Genomic DNA, 15,523 nt, shown 5'->3' on the forward strand with positions numbered 1-15,523 from the left:
AAGCAACCGAAAGTTCTAAGACTACCACGGACTGCCTCCAGTCGACAGTAGCCTCGGGAACTACACCCAGTGGTGTACTCAGCATGCCCCCACACTACACCGTAATCACTCGGACACGCCTTGGCTATACCCTGAGTGAAAACGACAGAAAAACACAAAAGTTCAAAGACTCCTGCCGATTGTATCCAATCAACAGGAGCCTCGGGGACTACACCCAGTGGGTGCACTCAGAGTGCCCCCACTGGATCGTAAACACCCGGTGGGTGTGCCCTGCGCAAACCCACTGACACAAATCCTACCACAGAAAAGAAGAAACTTCGACTGAAAATCATACTCACAATGGTACTCACCGGACGTTGGTCTGCAGCACCTCGCTAGCATCGTAAGCTTCCTTCAGCAGGCCGCACATCAGCCCCACCTGGATCAGAGCCTCCTTCCTCGCCCCAACTTGATCTTCAGGGAAATGATATAGGGGGGAGGTGACTGGGGCCGGCGGAGACGCAGTCGATGGCCTCGAAGTCGGAACCACCGCCAACCCGCTTGGAGGAGCGGGTGTAGATCCCGCGGCCAGGACCATTGCAGCCGGAGCCGCCGAACCACCCTAGGCAAGGGGACTCGCTCCTCCAGCTCTCGCAGCAGCCCTCACGAGAGAAACGCGAGCCACTCGGCGAGAGGAGACATCCCGCATTGGCACATCACCGCCCGACGTCACCTCCCTCATGGCCTTCGGGTTGGGTGGGTCAGCCCTCTCCTCATCATCCAGTTGAATGATTTCGGGTGGAGCTGCACAAATACACGAACCAGGAAAATCAGCAGAGATCAATCACAAGAATCCTGGCCGTCCTAATCAGTCGGTGCAAAATACCTTTGGAGGTGGCAGCGTCCGCTGCATCAGCGCCACTCGGACTGGGCTTGTGAGCACGCGGATCCGCCGAGGTCATCGAGGTGTCATTACTACAAGGATTAAAACAACACTCGGCCAGCAACTGAATCAGCGCAAAAACAATCAAAGTACTGACAAGAGCACTCACGTCGAAGCCACGGGCACGACCACCTTAATCCGTGGCACCACGGCCTTCCGGGACTTAGCAAAAATTTGCTCAGGCAACTTGGGCTGCTTCTTGGCGGAACTCTCTGCCTCGGCACGAGCGCACTTGGAGCTGCGAGTCGTTCGCCCCGACGCAGTCGGCTGCTGAGCCCTACCTACCTTACCACTCAGGTCGTGCTGCTCCTTAGAATGAGGTTCCATGCAAGCCTCATAGGACGGGGAAGACTCAGCCTCCTCCCCTTTACCAAAGCTCTCGTCCTCGTCGCTTTCCTCCTTGCTGTTGTCGTCATCGGACCCCTCCGAGTAGTGGCGCTCGGTGTCACTCGCCACATCCTCGGGCGACCGGTCAACCGTCGGGATGTTGGAGATCATGTTCGGGAAGTCTTGAAAGGCGAAAGCTCCACAGGGTAAAAATCAGTCACGCGAGGAATGGTACAAGTGCAATCCGATTGAGCATCATACACGTACCTCTAGGAGTTGGATGTCCTTGAAGTATGGGCGCACCCTCCTGGCCCCCTCGGGTTATCTCGCCACAAGAGATTGCTCAGATCTTGGCCCCCACGTCTTTCTCTGAGAGGTCTTGAGGATGCACTCGGGTGGGATCACTCGGCCCTTCATACATCCACATCGTATGGGCCCTGGCCTGTAGCGGCTGGATCCACCGAGTGAGGAACGTCTCCAACAGATCCATCCCGTTCACGTCGGTGTTCACAGCGCTGAGGAGGGCGACGACCAAGATGCCGACGTCCGCCTTCTCCTCCTTCGTCCCCGAGAGGGACTCGGGAGCCGGCACTCTCTTCGCCAAATATGGAGGAAGGCCTGACTGGTTGTTGGTCCCGGGGACGTCCTGACAGTAGAACCATGTCCCCTGCCACCCCTTAGCTGAGTTGGGGAAACTCGTTTTGGGGAATGCGTTGCCGCCCCTGAGCTGGATACCCAAGCTGCCGCAGAGCTGAGTGACCCGGGTTTTCTCCCCTCTATGCGAGTCCTTCTTGACGGCCATTGACCGACAAGTGAAGATGTGCTTGAAGAGACCCCGGGGAGGGTGACAGCCGAGGAAATTTTAGCAGAGAGAAACGAAATCCGAGAGGTAGACAAATGCATTGAGAGGAAGATGCTGGAGCTGCGCACCAAAGTAATCGGGAATGGCTCGGAAGAAAGGGTGGGGAGGCATCGAGAAACCTCTGAACGTGAGTGACCAGAAGGACTCGTTTGTCCTCCTATGGCGCCGGTTCAACCTCCCCCACTGCCGGGAAACGCCACCCGTCCCGCGGAATGAGCCCCTCCACGGCGAGCTCCTCCAGTCGTTGACGCGAGACGCGCGAGGGAATCCATTCCCCGGACGCGCCCACGACCGCTGCGTTGGTGCCCGAGGAAGAAGCTCTCTCGGCCTTCTTTGCCTTCTCCGCCATGGCCGTGGAATCTCTCGCCATCACCGTGAGGATTTTTGGCACTCGAGTGGAGAAGGAGAGCGGAAGAGACGGGGAAGAGAAAGGGGATCTTGTGGCCTGTCCACTACCCCCCAAATCCTTTTATACCTCAAGATGAATCATGAGCAGGATCCCATGCCGCAAATCTCTGGATCGACGGCCCGCGTGAAGGGATTTCGCGCAGAGCAAACGCGACGTGTGGCGTATGTCGGGCGCGAAAATCGAGGAGCCACGCCCCACTTTCCCACTAACGCATGACGTTACCACTTCTACGCGCGCACACGCAAATTCAAATCCCAAGATTTCCGGGACGAATCAATCTGATTGATTACTCGTGATCCCTTGGCAACCCTAAAGGACGTGTGTTAACCCGACTGACAACCCTCCGTGGGGACTCATGCACTCGGCCATGTTAAACACCCGACTGAAGTCTTCTTCAGGATCGTTAGATGACGAGCTTGACACCCCTTCTCGGGTTCACTTGGCCCTCTTACACTACAAAAAAATACACTTCCGTGATGATACGTGTTTGTCACAGTAGGTCACGTTTTCTGTCATGCATGTACATCCATGACGATTTTATGAAAGAATGAAGATACTCATACCTGTGCTGTCGTAGAAGTGTTCCATGACATTACCAAAATTATCATCACGGAAGTGTCCACTTCCATGACGATAAATTGTGCGTCATAGAAGTGCTTTCGTCAAGGGTGACCGACACGTGGCATCCACCGTACCAGGTCGCCGTTAAGCTATCGGGTCCGGTTTTGGATCCGATAACCCGTTAACAGCCCGGACCAATGGGTATTTTCCACGTGTAAAATTCTCATTGGCCAGAGGAAACACGTGCTGGCTCACCGTTGGGACAGATGTCATCCACGCATTGGACAGGAGGCGCCTATGATACGTCGACACGTGGAACGACCCAACAGAGGCCCATTCCGGTGAAAAGGCCGGCCCGTTTGACTTGGTCAAAAGGTAACGGGCCGGCCCACGGAAAGCCTGTTAACGGCCTGTTTGTATATAGCCCATTTACGGCCCGCTAACAATCGGCCCGTTACGGCCTATCAGAATTAAGCCCAGTAGCTTCATCTGGGCCGTCCAATATGATTCTAACCCGTTGTAACTTCTACCCCATGTATGGCCCATGTTATCTTTGGGCCCATACGAGGCCCTTTGTAACTCTCGGCCCATTAAAGGCCCGAGATGAAACTGGCCCATAATGAACAGTGTATCGCTTTATACCCATTAACGGCCCATTATTCCGTCGGGCATTTCCAGCCCGTGTTAACTTTCGGCCTTCTAAGGGCCCATTTATTCTTGGGCTCATTTCTAGAATTCGGTTAGATACGGTCCGTTACTGGCCTGTTCCGTTTGTGGGCCAAATACAGCCCGTGGTTACATTCGGCCCATTTGTGGTCCGTTAACCCGTTGGGCTGTTTTCATGGCGTTGTCAAATACGGCCTATTAACGGCCCGTTATGGTCCACGAATAGTATGACCCATGTTTGGCGAAATGAATATACGCCCCGTAGAAGGCCCATGGATCCTACGGCCTGTAGAAGACCAATGGATCCTACGGCCCGTAGAAGGCCCGTGGATCATACGGCCCGTAGAAACTCCATGGATCCTACGGCCCATAGAAGGCCCATCGATCCTACGGCCCTCTAAAGGCCCACGGATGCTACGGCCCGCAGGAGGCCCATGGTTACAACAGTCCGTGTGTTGCCATGATTATTGTGGCCTAGTTACCAAATATAGGTTATTGTGGCCACTCGAAAAACGTGGAAAAAGAACTGCAGTGACTACAAGCAAACAACTAAACATGACAATAAGGAAATAAATAAGCAAGCAACTAACGCTAGCCTATTACATCTATTACACATATTACATCCACTGGGCATCAAAGTTCGCCACCAGTGCAAATATAGGGAACAAAGCAACATATTACATACACTAGCCGTCAAAATTGGCCACCAGTGCAAATAAACGCGGCAGCAAAACAAGTTCATAACTGAAACAACTTCAAAAGAGCTCAAGAAACGTTATCCTGGGTATCCACCATGTTGGCAATAAGCTTAGCAAGCTTATTAGCTTTGTCCTGTTTGGCGCTAAAATCCTCCAACGCTTGCTGTTGCACTAGAAAGTATGCGTCTGAATGCTCCAGGGACTTCTGCGGTCCTTCCGCTTCTTGTCGCAGCACAGCTGATCGATGTCTTTCAGCTTGTAGTTGAGACTCAAGAAACCGAACTGATTCAAACAGTGAGTTTGAATAGCTTGTGCAAGCGGTAGTGGCCAGTAACTCGAACACTAAACCAAGACAGGACTTTGGGGTTGCCTCACTGTCTTCAAGATAGTTTTCCTTAGCTGTTTTATCAGCTTTGTTGGAGACCAACAAGGATGTCTCCGATCCTTAACCTTATCTGCATTACTTCCTTTATCATTGCTTAATAAGGCACTCTTCCCCAATATTCTGTCAGCATTCTAAAAGAAGAAATAAGCAGACACGTAACAGGTTTAGCATGTACTAGTATATGAAACTCATTTCGGTGAACCAGTTCATTAGTAAGGTGGACAAGATTAAACTACCAAGTCTTCTATTGCCAAGTAGTACATTATAAAAGCATCAAACAAACATATATCTATGTCCTATGGTCACTTCATTGTCTTGCCAAATCAAAATAGAGACACGGTTCAAATCATATCAGTTCAAGAGAAAGCAGCACTGAAAGAATACAAAGCGTGGGAAACTAAACGGCACAACAAGATTTCAGATGGGTACCACGGGTGCGACGCCCCTGATTCAATCGTACACTAATCATGCACACAAATGTGTACGATCAAGATCAGGGACTCACGGGAAGATATCACAACACAACTCTACAACATAAATAAGTCATACAAGCTTCATAATACAAGCCAGGGGCCTCGAGGGCTCGAATACAAGTGCTCGGTCATAGACGAGTCAGCGGAAGCAACAATATCTGAGTACAGACATAAGTTAAACAAGTTTTCCTTAAGAAGGCTAGCACAAAAGTAGCAACGATCGAAAAGGCAAGGCCTCCTGCCTGGGACCTCCTAACTACTCCTCGAAGCCGAACTCCATGTAGAATCATCCTCGGGATCTCTAGCTCCTGGACTCCAGCATCTGGTTGCGACAACCAGGTATAGAAAGGGGAAAAGAGGGAGAAAAGCATTCGTGAGTACTCATCCAAAGTACTCGCAAGCAAGGAACTACACTACATATGCATGGGTATAAGTGTAAAGGGCCATATCGGTGGACTAAACTGCAGAATGCCAGAATAAGAGGGGGATAGCTAATCCTGTTGAAGACTATGCTTCAGGCCACCTCCATCTTGCAGCATGTAGAAGAGAATAGATGTTAAGTTCACCAAGTAGCATCGCATAGCATAATCCTACCCAGCGATCCCCTCCTCGTCGCCCTGTTAGAGAGCGATCACCGGGTTGTATCTGGCACTTGGAAGGGTGTGTTTTATTAAGTATCCAGTTCTAGTTGTCATAAGGTCAAGGTACAACTCCGGGTCGTCCTTTTACCGAGGGACACAGCTATTCGAATAGATAAACTTCCCTACAGGGGTGCACCACATAACCCAACACGCTCGATCCCATTTGGTCGGACACACTTTTCTGGGTCATGCCCGGCCGCGGAAGATCAACAAGTCGCAGCCCCACCTAGGCTCAACAGAGAGGTCAACTCGCCGGTCTAAATCCTATGCGCGCAGGGGTCTGGGCCCATCGCCCATTGCACACCTGCACATTGCGTACGCGGCCGGAAGTAGACCTAGCCTAGCAGGCGTCCAGTCCAATCCGGCGCGCGCCGCTCCGTCGCTGACGTCACGAAGAGCTTCGACTGATACCACGACGTCGAGTGCCCATAACTGTTCCCGTGTAGTTGGTTAGTGCGTATAGACCAAATGGCCAGACTCAGAACAAATACCAAGATCTCGTTAAGCGTGTTAAGTATCCGCGAACGCTGACCAGGCCCAGGCCCACCTCTCTCCTAGGTGGTCTCAACCTGCCCTGTCGCTCCGCCACAAAGTAACAGTCAGGGGCCGTCAGGAACCCAGGCCCACCTCTACCGGGATGGAGCCACCTGTCCTTTCAGCCCCCTCATCAGAATCACTTGCGGGTACTCAACGAGCCGACCCAACTTTAGTCACCACATGTGTCATGTATATAAAGTATATAGTATATACCCGTGATCACCTCCCGAAGTGATCACGACCCAGTAGTATAGCATGGCAGACGGACAAGAGTGTAGGGCCACTGATGGAACACTAGCATCCTATACTAAGCAGTAGGATAGCAGGTAAGGGTAACAACTGTAGCAACAATGACAGGCTATGCATCAGGATAGGATTAACGGAAAGCAGTAACATGCTACACTACTCTAATGCAAGCAGTATAGAGAAGAATAGGCGATATCTGGTGATCAAGGGGGGGGGGGCTTGCCTGGTTGCTCTAGCAAGAAGGAGGGATCGTCAACACCGTAGTCGAACTGGGGGTCGCCGGCAGTCTCGGGGTCTACCGGAAAGAAGTAACGGAGGGGGAACACAATAAATAACAAAGCAATCAAAGCATCACAAAGCGTAAAATGGCAATACGCGGTGCTAGGTGTGCCCTAACGCGGTAGTAGGTGATACCGACGAAGGGGGGAAACATCCGGGAAAGTATCGCCGGCGTTTCGCGTTTTCGAACAGATGAACCGGAGGGGGAAAGTTGCGTGTTTGCTATGCTAGGGATGTGTGGTGAACGAACGGGCTGCATATCCGGATTCTTCTCGTCGTTCTGAGCAACTTTCATGTAGAATGTATTTTCATCCGAGATACGGATTAAAAGATATGATTTTCAAAATAATTTATTAATTTCTGGAATTTAATTAATTCTTTAATTTAATTCGAAACTGGATGTATGACATCAGCATGATGTCATGCTGATGTCAGCAGTCAACATGGGTTGACTGGTCAACCTGACCAGTGGGTCCCACTGGTCAGTGGCACATTTTAATTAAACAAATTAATTAACCTAATCAGGATTAATTAGGGGTGGGCCCCATTGTCATTGACTACTTAATTAGCTAATTAGGTTAATTAGGTAACTAATGTTTAATTAGTTGTTTAGTTTAATTAATCAAAATTAATTAAGTTAATTAATTAATTATTTTTATTATTATTTATTTATTTATATTTTTAATTCTTTTTTTATAAATGTTCTCAGGGGTGGGCCCCATATGTCATGGGGCCAGGGGGGCACTGGCCTAGTGGTAAGTGGCCCTGGCTATAGCGGGCACGGGCGCGCGGGCGCTAGCGGTGCCCGACCAGGCGAGGACCGAGCGGCACAGATGGGCACCGGCGTCGGGCGACGACCGGGGCCGCGGCGAGGCCGGCCGGCAACGGCACCGGCGAGGCCGGCCGAGTGGCGGCTTGCAGCAGAGGACGACGGGGGGGTGGGAAGGGAGTCACGCGAGGGGGCGGTGGAGGCGCGGCGGGAAGGTCAGGGAGGCGGAGGAAGGCCGCGCCAGTAGGCGGGCGCGCCAGCACGCGGTGAGCACATGGGCGACGCGGGTAGTGGCGAGTAGGACGGGCGGACGAGGGCGAGCGCGAGCGCGGGGGCTCGACCACAAGGGCGTGCGAGAGCGCGGACGGGCGCGGGCACGACGCGGTGAGGGAGAGTGAGGAGGAGAGGGAGGGGCTCACTGGGGCCGTAGGGTGAGGGGTAGCATTGCTCGGGGCGGAGGACGGGGACGAGGCCGTCGACGGAGAGGACGACGAGGAGGAGGTTGACGGGGGGCGCAGATCCGGCGAGGGTGTTGTGGTAGAAGAGCTCCGGTGGGGGGGAGGGGTTGCCCTGGCGAACGGCGATCGAGAGGCGGGGCGGAGCAGTCCAGCGCGGCGGGGGTGAGGACGACGCAGTCCGGCGGGGATGTCTAGGGCGACGGCGTCGGAGCCGGGCCGGCGTGGTGGCTCCGGCTTCGAGCGGCGTGGCGGCGTCGGGCGTTGAGGGCGCGGCCGCGGTCTGCGCGGCGAGGGGAGTCGTCGAGGGAGAGGGGACGGGGCAGTGCGGACGGGCGTCGGGGCTGGCTCGGGGTTGCCGAGGTGCAGAGGGGGGAGACTCGGCGGCGTCGGCGGCGTCGGGGCCAACCGCCCCGATCCAGATCCGATCGGGGGGGCAGAGAGGAGAGGTGGGGGTCGAGGGGATCGTGGGGGGGAGTGGGGTTCGTGGGGGGAGTGGGGTTTGTGCGGGAGCAGTGGGGGTGGACCGGGCTAGGGTTTCTGGTCGGGGTGGGGTTAAGGGAAGCGAGGAGGGGCCGGCTGGGCCGGCCTGGTCGGCTGAGCCGACTGGGCCAAGAGGCCTAGTGGGGAAGGGGGGCCTTTTGTTTTTTTTCTTTTTCTTTTAGTTTTCATTTTTCTTTATTTATTTTATTTCTTTTTCTGTTTTAGCTTAGTTTCCTTTTATTTTTGTTTTAGAAAAATACCAAAATGGCACCTAATTTGATGTTACCAAATATGCCACACCCACACTAACTTGCTACCCAAACTAAAATAGTTTCGTAATTATTTAAATTTAAAAGTATTTAGATAATAGTTTTCGCTACTGTTTTATTCATCTAATAGTATTTAAATATTTTATAAAGGTGTGGTTTCTCCACCATAATTACCTATGCATCATTTGGTTCACTCCGAACATTTTTAGTTTTAATACTTGAAAACTTTTATTGTTTGTTTGATTTTGAATTTGAATTTGAATCGGTTTCGAACTAACGCGAGAGTAGTAACAGTAATCGAAGTGACGTGGCATCATTAGCACAGAATTACTGTAGCTTAATTATCCGGGCGTCACAATTCTCCTCCACTACAAGAAATCATGTCCCGAGATTTAAGCGGTGGAGTAACGGGGAAAAAAGTGCTGGTAGCGAAAAACCTAACGAGTCTTGTCGGTCTTGGCTGCCCTTTCGAAGAGGTTGATCCCTTTCGTTGATGTCTTCATTTCTCTGCTTCAAGTCACCATGATCAAGTCATCATCCTTTTTTTGGGAACTCCGTCGTACTTACGAAAGAATAAAGGGTGGTTATTTTGGAAGAACGGACCTCTGCAAGGTTGACTACCTGGTAGCTAACATCGGGGGAAGGTGGCGGAAAGTAACTCTCGAACTGAAACTTAAGAAAATTTCGAGAGCAAAGTAAGAAGGTACTATGAGAAGTTTCAAGCAAGTAGGCAATCGTTCGTTGCCTGAAACAAAGTGTGAAAGGGGTCCAGAGCAACGGGAATAAGTATTGCTTGTGTTACCAAAATAGATCACTAGGAAGGTGGTCCGTGAATTACATACGAGGCCACGCGCGAGGAACAACCTTGAGAACAAGGGGTGTACAGGAGAGTCAGGTTTCGATCCTGTGGAACTGTGGGTTATGGGCCCATCATGTGGATTAACAGTAGGGGGAACGGTGACATCTTGCACGGTCATGATAGCAAGACATGTCAGAGGCTAGCCTGCCGATTATGTCGGCAACAACGTCGGTACCAAGGGCGAGGGACGAAGAGAACCATTTTCCTGCTCGTTGAAACGAGGCGGACCAGTAGGCAAAGTACTCATCCATCGGCGGTTACCGGAATGTCATCAACAAAAGTAACAGGGTCTTACTGACAGAATTGTACACCGAGGTGTTTACATAAGCAGGGAATATTAATGCTTAGATCATATAGATCACAAGAAAGGTTAAACCAAACAATGGAAAGGAAAATATGTTTATCAGAGTAAACAGAACAATGGAAAGGAAAATGTGTTTAAGCACATATTTCAGGGATATATCCTTCCCAAGGACAAGCAGAGCATGATATCCATGACAGGATATAATGTAGAGAACTCTTTAGGTGAGGGGAGAGAAATTTCATGACATTACCCATACAACGGTGTTTGGATAATTGAGCAAGAAAACATTTAGCATTGGGCTTCAAATGTTCTTGTCGAAAATCGGAGTACCACAGACATGCTTCGGGATAGCATTGACATGGTTTTCAAGCAAGGGTCGGACTTTGGATACTCAATGGATGCATCAGGAATAACTTGTAGAATAAGTCTTATAATTTCTTCATGGAAGAATAGCTAAACTTGCTAAAAAGGAAACCTTATAACAATAGGTCCTCCGGCCAGGTGTGTTAGGCATGACATCACCTTACCGGGTCATAAATAGACCAATGTTATAACTCTTGGAAATATGTTCCAACCATCATATCTGACCGAGATTCAGATCTGATTGGTGTCAGGATAACTCAGACTCAGGATGCCTGAGAAGAAAGGTGCAACACAAATTGTCGAAACAACATCGAAGATTCTCGGGAGATGAACTATGGAAGCGAGTTCCGAACAAGGGTTCATCATTAAATCAAGGAGAGGTGAGGAGGTGACTGATTGACTCAACGACAATCCATTGAGATTTCCAAAAGATGGATTTCCACAACTATGTGAACAAGGAGATAACATTAGCTAGATCGAATGACTTAATGATCTATGCTCGAGGAAAACATACACAGTTAAACATTGGTTGAAATGTGCACCCGAAATATGGGCTAGGTAGCACGATCAATGTTCGAATGATGATTCGATAAGCCATAGACGTAGAATGAAACTATAGGCCAATAACTTCAAAGCAATAGGGTTGCTAGGAGTTTAGAATTTACACATCACAGACCATTTGTCGGTATTTCGGTCAGAAACAACACGGGGACCAAGAAAGAATGGTGATGGTGAGAAGTATGACTGTACCAAGAATTCTTAATCGGTGGAGTAATGCTCACGACATTCTTGACATAAAAGGTGGTAATATCCAAGGTAAAGAAGAACAATGCTGGGTAGCAAGGAACTCAAGGTATAACACCAAACACGAACAAGTTTGTGTTGAACGGAAGGCAATCGAGTGGTCGATGATAACACAAATCATCGAGGGCAAGGATGGTATTTCTCATCATGAATTCAATTGATATCCTTGAGGAACTCGGAATGTTGATGATGATCATGACACATTTGTCGAGAGGTTTCATGAAGATATAATCACTCATCGACGACATCAAGTCAAAGGAATGATGAAGCAAGAGGTTATTGGAACCATGGTTACGTCACAAACTCGAAACCAAGCTTGTTGTTCGAGGTGGAATGATAAGACAAGGAATTCAACGCAAGCTTAGCTCAGCTTCAAAAATTGTGTTCCCGGAAGAAGGACCGGATAGCACAGTTAAGAATTAGCACAATAATGATATAGCCGATCAGGCTTGGAATGACATGACCGGGTACAAACTCGTAAGTAAAGAATATTAGTAAGAGTTGCTGAACCGTAATGCGGACTCGGTTCAGTTATCGATGTCTTTGAGTGTTTCGTAACTCATAGCCCGTGAAAAATTGGAATCAGTGAGAAAGTAATACTTGATGAAGAACTCATAAGAGGTTATGCAGTTCCATGATAATCTCGAGATACCAGGGGGGTAATGATCGATGACAGATCAAAGTAGAGGTTGGACTAGGGTATTGCTCTGCAGAAGACAAGTGCTTAAACTTGCACGAGAAATGGTATTTAAAGGAGAACATGGTCGGAACCACGATTGCAAAAGGCCAGATCCCAGATATAAGATGAACTTATACCAAGGGAATAATTAATTTAAGAAAAGCTTTAATGATAAGATCTACATCGTGTCCATGGGCATGAACGCAAAGTTCAAGGTCGACTCCCACTTCTTCAATGGATGACCTTTCATTCACTTCTCGCGTTTGATGAAGTTGCAGTGTTGAAAGTTTTTATCTGGCAAATACCAGAAGAGTATGACTCATGAAAACTTTTGAGTTCACACATATTATGAAAGGCATAGGTTCAACCCATCGGGGCATCGTGGAAACATATACCACAAGCTTCAGGGGTAAATAACTCAAGCTCGATACTAGAGCATGGGTGACAAAACGAGAGGATACAATTTACTAAAGGCATTAGGTATCAGGGAAAGAACTTCCAAAGTGATTGAATATGAAGGACGTTGTCGGATAATACCCCAACAAGGGGTCTTGTGGTCTACAACGGAGCTGATGCGAGTATCGGTACTCTATCAGAGGAAGAAGGAACGAAAGGGCATCGGACTATAAAAACATCTGAGTAATTCAAAGCTCAAATGCAAAGGAATTATCATTTCCAAATCAAGGGATCAGAAGCAATCGTTCTGATCGAAAATGAATAAGTTCAATAGACTTAGAAGCACAATTGATCAAGGCATTGATTGGTCAAGAACCAGCTCATATCCAAATGACGTCTGAGCCAGAAAGATAATCCTAGGATTCGACTGATGATGGTGAACATTCGCAACTTATTGAATCAACGGACTCAAAATGATAACGACAAAGGATGCCAATAAGATTACTAGACTTATGGGGTTAACCATAATGCAAGCAAGTAAGAATTTCAAGAGCAATAGGCTCCTGAGGATTTTCGGAAGATTGAATGGTATTTCGAAGATTGTCGACATACATGAATCAACTGGGGATGAGTGGATACTCGGTGAGTGCGAGAAATCATCCGTAGGGATATTCATGTGGCAAGGAACAGCAAGGCAGTAAGCTCAAAGGATTATCGAACCAACGACGAGTATTTCGGGGTATCTTGTAATAACAAGACCAACTGGGGATGGATGTAAGAACAACAACTACAAGTAGTTATCCATAAGGGTTGACAGTGGAAGGGGAATTGCAAATGCGATGAACACAAGTTCTCGGGTTAACATCGGAGAGTATCTTCAGGGTCTTCACGTGCAGCAGACGATCATCAGTAATAAGGGGCTCTCCGGGTGAAAGTAATAACGAGATCCTAATGTTAGATTTAGCAAAATTCATTAAACCCGAATAGAAGAGAGATCAGAGTCCCAGAGTATAGACGAGGAATAAAAGATCCTAATACCACCCAATGGCGACGTGGGCCCGTAAGACACACAACCATGTTAGTAAAAGTTTTGTAATGTCTAGACTCGACTTCGGCCAAGGAGTGTGGAAGGGGGATTCCTACAGGCAGTTGGCTCTGATACCAACTTGTGACGCCCCCGATTCAATCGTACACTAATCATGCACGCAAATGTGTACGATCAAGATCAGGGACTCACAGGAAGATATCACAACACAACTCTACAACATAAATAAGTCATACAAGCATCATAATACAAGCCAGGGGCCTCGAGGGCTCGAATACAATTGCTCGGTCATAGACGAGTTAGCGGAAGCAACAATATCTTAGTACAGACATAAGTTAAACAAGTTTGCCTTAAGAAGGCTAGCACAAAAGTAGCAACGATCGAAAAGGCAAGGCCTCCTGCCTGGGACCTCCTAACTACTCCTCGAAGCCGAACTCCATGTAGAATCATCCTCGGGATCTCTAGCTCCTGGACTCCAGCATCTGGTTGCGACAACCAGGTATAGAAAGGGGAAAAGAGGGAGAAAAGCAACCGTGAGTACTCATCCAAAGTACTCGCAAGCAAGGAACTACACTACATATGCATGGGTATAAGTGTAAAGGGCCATATCGGTGGACTGAACAGCAGAATGCCAGAATAAGAGGGGGATAGCTAATCCTGTCGAAGACTACGCTTCAGGCCACCTCCATCTTGCAGCATGTAGAAGAGAATAGATGTTAAGTTCACCAAGTAGCATCGCATAGCATAATACTACCCGGCGATCCCCTCCTCGTCGCCCTGTTAGAGAGCGATCACCGGGTTGTATCTGGCACTTGGAAGGGTGTGTCTTATTAAGTATCCAGTTCTAGTTGTCATAAGGTCAAGGTACAACTCCGGGCCGTCCTTTTACCGAGGGACACGGCTATTCGAATAGATAAACTTCCCTGCAGGGGTGCACCACATAACCCAACACGCTCGATCCCATTTGGCCGGACACACTTTTCTGGGTCATGCCCGGCTGTGGAAGATCAACACGTCGCAGCCCCACCTAGGCTCAACAGAGAGGTCAACTCGCCGGTCTAAATCCTATGCGCGCAGGGGTCTGGGCCCATCGCCCATTGCACACCTGCACGTTGCGTACGCGACCGGAAGCAGACCTAGCCTATCAGGCGTTCCAGTCCAATCCGGCGCGCGCCGCTCCGTCGCTGACGTCAAGAAGAGCTTCGGCTGTTACCATGACGTCGAGTGCCCATAACTGTTCCCGCGTAGTTGGTTACTGCGTATAGACCAAATGGCCAGACTTAGATCAAATACCAAGATCTCGTTAAGCATGTTAAGTATCCGCGAACGCTGACCAGGGCCAGGCCCACATCTCCTAGGTGGTCTCAACCTGCCCTGTCGCTCCGCCATAAAGTAACAGTCGGGGGCCGTCAGGAACCCAGGCCCACCTCTACCGGGATGGAGCCACCTGTCCTTTCAGCCCCCTCATCAGAGTCACTTGCGGGTACTCAACGAGCCGACCCGACTTTAGTCACCACATGTGTCATGTATATAAAGTATATAGTATATACCCGTGATCACCTCCCGAAGTGATCACGGCCCAGTAGTATAGCATGGCAGACGGACAAGAGTGTACGGCCACTGATGGAACACTAGCATCCTATACTAAGCAGTAGGATAGCAGGTAAGGGTAACAACTGTAGCAACAATGACAGGCTATGCATTAGGATAGGATTAACGGAAAGCAGTAACATGCTACACTACTCTAATGCAAGCAGTATAGAGAAGAATAGGCGATATCTGGTGATCAAGGGGGGGGGCTTGCCTGGTTGCTCTAGCAAGAAGGAGCGATCGTCAACACCGTAGTCGAACTGGGGGTCGCCGGCAGTCTCGGGGTCTACTGGAAAGAAGTAACGGAGGGGGAACACAATAAATAACAAAGCAATCAAAGCATCACAAAGCGTAACATGGCAATACGCGGTGCTAGGTGTGCCCTAACGCGGTAGTAGGTGACACTGATGAAGGGGGGAAACATCCGGGAAGGTATCGCCGGCGTTTCGCGGTTTCGAACAGATGAACCGGAGGGGGAAAGTTGCGTGTTTGCTATGCTAG

Source organism: Aegilops tauschii, chromosome 6 (assembly GCF_002575655.3).
Source record: "Aegilops tauschii subsp. strangulata cultivar AL8/78 chromosome 6, Aet v6.0, whole genome shotgun sequence".
Taxonomy (NCBI): domain Eukaryota; kingdom Viridiplantae; phylum Streptophyta; class Magnoliopsida; order Poales; family Poaceae; genus Aegilops; species Aegilops tauschii.